Consider the following 5,572-nt stretch of genomic DNA (forward strand, 5'->3'; position numbering starts at 1 on the left):
AGCTATGAGTGCTCAAATGGTTTCAGAGGAGAAGTATTTCAATATGTGTACTAGTGATTCTTCTGTTTACAGTTTGGCTAAGAATGTGACTGCTTTTTGCCTTTGTCCAGAATATTTGTCTGAATCCAAATTGAAGAGTTCTGAATTAATTGCTTTGGCAAATGCAATCTCAAAAGATCCTAGTATAGACGATGTCATGCGACCACTAATGTTCCCTCTTATGAAAATGCTTTTCATGAGAAGGAAAGGTTGGAAAGGAAAAGAAAATTATGTATCTTTCAAGGAGAAGTTGGGCACCAGAAAGTAAAATGGAGATAAATTCTATATTCAAGTAAATAAAGACATTAAAGATATTAAATGTAATAAAGTGATTATTGACCTCAAGGCAGGTTCCCATGCAACTGAGTTTTCATTTGGTGTAAAGGAATAAAAGAACAGTTTAGGTACAGGCATGGTAGTTCAAAACTTTAATCTCAGCACTTAGGAGACAAAGGTATATGTGTATATATATTTATTTATATATATATATAAATATATATACATATATATTATATATACACATATATATTTTATATATATTATATATATATTTATATATATTTAACTCATTATATATATATATTATATTATATATACATTATATATATAATATATATATATATATTATATATATATATAAAATGAGTTAAAAGTCAGCCTGATATACAGAGCAAGTTGCAGGCAGACAACCTTGGAAAGAGAAAGAAACCACTGAAAACAGAAAACTGGTGAAGACTTAATTGAAAAGGTGGGCCATGTTCCAGCCCAAGCAACCTGCAGCTCTTGGTAGCATTAGCCACATAGTTCTGTCATTAGAGTCAAGGATAGAAGAACTAGGTTATAGAATCTCCCACTACAAGTAACTAAAGCTGATGAGGCCAGGTAGGTGGTAAGGGTGTCCCTGATAGAAAGGTCAGCCTGGCCATTGTATGAAGCTGTGAAGGTGAAGCCTAGATTCTCTTGGAGACATCAAAATGTTGGAGATGGCACAGCCATGGGAAACCTGCAGAGAGAGCTGCTAACAGGGAGTGAAACAAGTCCAAGAGAAAGTGTTGTTTGTGTTGTTGCAATAAAAAAAAAGTCAAATCAAAATGATTTGGAGAACTGAAGAACATTATTGACATTTGACATGGATATGAAGCATTAACCCTGCTGGTGTTTGATGTTGCTTTAATTCAGTATTTCCTCTCTATCCTCCAATTCTTTCGTTTTGTGGTGATTATATATATCCTGTCCTATTGTGTGTTGGAAGTATTCAATTTAATTTTCAATTTTGATTTTGTAATGAAGTACAGTTAAGCAATTTCATGAATTTCAAAAGAGACATTCAATTAGGACTCTTAAACATTGTTAAGACTGTGATAGAAACTCAGGACTTTTGAGGTTGGAATAAATGGATTTTAAATTATTTTATGACTGTAAGCCTATGAGAACCAGGGAGGGAAATGTGGTGATTTGAATAGATATGCCCCATATATACTCATGTGTTTGAGTGCTTGACCCATAGGGAGTGCCACTATTATGATGTTTGATCTAGTTGGAGGAGGTGTGTCATTGTGGATGCAAGCTTTGACTTCTGTGCTCAAGAGACACCACTGTAGCTCAGTCCCTGGCTGCCTGTAGATCAAGATATAGAAATCTGAGGCCCTTATTTAGCACCAAGCATGGCTGCACTCTACCACACTTCTTGCCATGAGGGAGTGGGTAGGTTGGTGAGCAGAGGGTGGTAGGGTTGGATAGGAGGTCTTCAGGGGAAACCAGGAAAGGGGATAATATATGAAATGCAAATAAAGAAAATATCTAATAAAAAGAAAGAAAATAAGTAAAATGGTGTTTGCATTTTTTTTTTTAAAAAGGAGATGGTATGAAATGACTATTTAAACTTAAAGCCTTCTTACAAAGAAGGGAATCTTGCCTGCTAATCTAAACCTATCCAACTCCACAGGGTTATTTAAGCCAGAGATTTTGGATATGAAGCTATAAGTACCACCTTTATAAATAGCATAATTGCTAATTCCATTCTAAATATTTACCCTTTAGTTTTACAGATAGATGAATTTATCTCCATTCATCCAAGAAACACTTTGCAACATAAATTAAGTTAAACAACAAGAAGTAATGAATTTATGAGAGAACAGGAGTCTATAATGAAGGATTTGTGAGGAAAAAAAAACAAATGAAAAGTGACGTAATTATAATATAATCTCAAAAAATTAAAATGATAATAAAAAAAACCTTTTAAATATACTTCAAACTGCCTACAAGGTGACTTGGTAGACAGTGTGATTTCCTAGCATGCACAAAAACCTGGAGGAGAAATGTTTCCACAGCAAATATAGCCTGCATGATGGTTCACTCCTATAACGAAAAATCTAGTGTGGTGTAGAATGATCTGAAGTCAAAGTTATTCCTTCTCTTTATACAAAAATGGAGGCAAAGGTGGGAATTATGTGGTTAATTTTTTCTGAAATATAAATAAACTGTAACTCTATAAATGTTTATACAAGAAATATTATAAGAAGAAATAATTCCCACACACAAGGAATCTGTCTTCAGCTATCCTGTGCACCTGCTACAGGGGGTGTCTTCTCAGTGTATGCTCCACAGCCCTTGGCACACTTGGAATCTTGTTTAACCCTTAGCTGCTACAAAGCCATGGATACTTCATTCATCAGGATGATTTCTTTGTATTTTCTGCCATGCCTCCTTTCTGCCTCCTTGCCTCCTACTTAGTCATAGACAGTTCATAATCTTTTTCACCTGCAACTATGATAGTTTAGAGTAATTTTGATAAATACATAAGTATTCAATTCAGTGTGCACCACAATTGTCTTCCTTTGAATTTCACACACATGGATATGTGATCCTTCCTTCTACATGTGATGAACTAAAGCACCAGTTACTTTGAGATTTGTGAGTCCAAGTATTCATGGTCATGACAAGTAATTTTTAGAGGGACATAAAAACTAACACTAATGAATAATGATATTAGCACACCCATATATACGTGAATTTTTCATCATGAAACAAAAGGAATCATAGTATTTATAGAAAAGGAATGAAATTACAGAATATGAAGTATTATGGTGTGATGCAGTCTCACAGAATGTATCACAAATGTTGGTATGTATGATGTGCTTCTGAAACAGAATTCTGAAACAGAATACATCTGAGTCACTTGTGAGATAATTTGGATGTTTTAAAAGCAGACCAACATATGATAAGTGAGTGGGATACCAAGGGTTCAAAGTAAAGTAAATACATTTATAGGAAATGTCACAATTAAACCCAAAACTTGCATAATTTATATATGATAATAAAATTAAACATATATTACAATACATTTAGCTAAACTATTGTAAATATATACATTAGCATCAAACTTGACTCATAATAGAAACCCCATGTGTACATGTTCATCACCACTTTGTGATGGATTAGATGTAAATCATAGCCTGTCATTGGGTTATCAGTTAACTGATGGTGAAAGAGATATAATAAATATCATGATGAAATGTATATATATATATATATATATACACATCATATCATATATTTAGATAATATATATGAATATCACATATATATAATCTAAAATGAAACCATGGCAGTTCTAATAGAGTTTTTTATTGGCAATCAACAGTTTAGAAATGTAAGCTACCCTCTCAAAGTCAATACTGCAGTGCAATGATATGCATCAGAGTTAGCAAGAACTAGAATGTGGCATTAAAGTGAAGTAAAAATGATATATGCTTATATGAGAACAAAAGAAAGATACAGATCATTATTTGTGAATTTAGATGCAACAACTTCTAGAATCTCCTAGGAAATCCCAAGTATTGTCTCATCAAATCTACACCACAGTCAACAGAGAGTAACCTCAACTTTGCAGAGATTATTAAACATGGAAATCAAAAACTGTGATATGGCATACAGGAAAAATTATATTTGATCAACTTGATAATATTTGTAAGATGATTCAATACAAAATATAATATGACTACCATTCTTATCCCCAAATTAACCATGTCCACTTTTATTAACCAAGAGGCCTTTCGAAAGGAGAGCTGCCCAGTCCAGTGCAATGCACATTTTCTATATACCAGAGCTTTTCTAAGACCTGGAAAAGAAGAAGCCCAAGAAATTACTGTTCTCCAAGTCCCTGAGCATTAGGCTGAGAAAAAAAAAGACAAAAGTTATATTTTCTTATTGAACGACAAGAAGTTGGGAATGTGAATGAAGATCACTTAATAAATGTATCATTGAATGATATCTCATCCTTTTTTTTTTACAGTCCTCAAGGAGTAAATACGTTTTAAGATCCCCTGTTACCTGTCCCTGGTTACCTTCCTCTTGTCCTGTTTCCTCCACCATATAATATAACAATTACAGACATAGTATATAACAGAAAGTCCCAAGGGGGCACTTCCCTTAGTTTCATATGAGAGTCCTTTGTCCAGTATCCCTGTGTTTCTTCACATCTGATCCCAATGCCCATGAAAGACAAATTTCTATTCTAATAGGTAGGTTATCTTATGTTCTTAGGTCTTGAGGCACAAAAAAAAACCTGCAACCATACAAGTATCTTGTATGTTCAGTGACAACACAGATCATAAAGACCAAATATTATGAAGATCTCTGGGGGACCCTCCAAGTGGAATGTCAGTCCCTACTCCAAAGAAGGCAGCTCAAAGATGTCTGTACCAGCTGTTGGGTTACCTGTGTTATCTGTATGTGCTGAATTCATCCTGATGATCATGAGCACACATCAGGGAGGTTTGGTCAGACACACATTGAAGTCTCCACACTATATGTCTTATATTTTGCAGGATAATAGGTGTCCATTTTCTAACAATCTCCTGTCTACCTGAGGATATTCGACTTCCACAGTGTTTGTGGGCTAAATTTCAGGATTAAGACAGTTAACACATCTGCTCACCTCTTCATAAGAAAAGATTCCTGCTTCCTAATTTTACAGCTGTGGAATTTATTGCACCGTGGAAGCAACTGTCTTCGTGGTAAATAAATACCCATGTGCATTGTCAAATTTCTTTTTTTGTTTCTGTGGTATTTTCCAGAGAGTGACTTAGATTCAAGAAAATAACTGCAGTGATCTGTAATTGCCCCTGCTTCAAAGAAAATATTAAAATACATTTGTCTCACTCTTTTTTTTTTCTTTAATGTGTGTAAGTGCGCAGAGGAAACCCTAATGAAGTGAGGAAACTCCTTTGCAAGAACTTCGCTGAACCTGCTCTTCACATCTCTGCCAGTTGTCTGTCCAGCACACAAGTTGCAAAACGTTTCTTCTTGTCTGGGACTCTGCTTTAGATATGTGGCTTCAGAGTATGGATGCTGAATAGTACACCTACAAAACATGCCTTGAGCTACTTCTTTGTAGCTTGGATTGAGCTCTAAATCTCTGGACACATGGTCATGGGCCAGTACAGTGTCTTTTACATAATAGCTATTGTTGAAAACTGTATAATTTTATTTACTATGATCATATTCCCCAAAATTCATTCTCTAATGTGTG

The sequence above is a fragment of the Mus caroli genome, chromosome 12 (assembly GCF_900094665.2).
Source record: "Mus caroli chromosome 12, CAROLI_EIJ_v1.1, whole genome shotgun sequence".
NCBI classification, from domain to species: domain Eukaryota; kingdom Metazoa; phylum Chordata; class Mammalia; order Rodentia; family Muridae; genus Mus; species Mus caroli.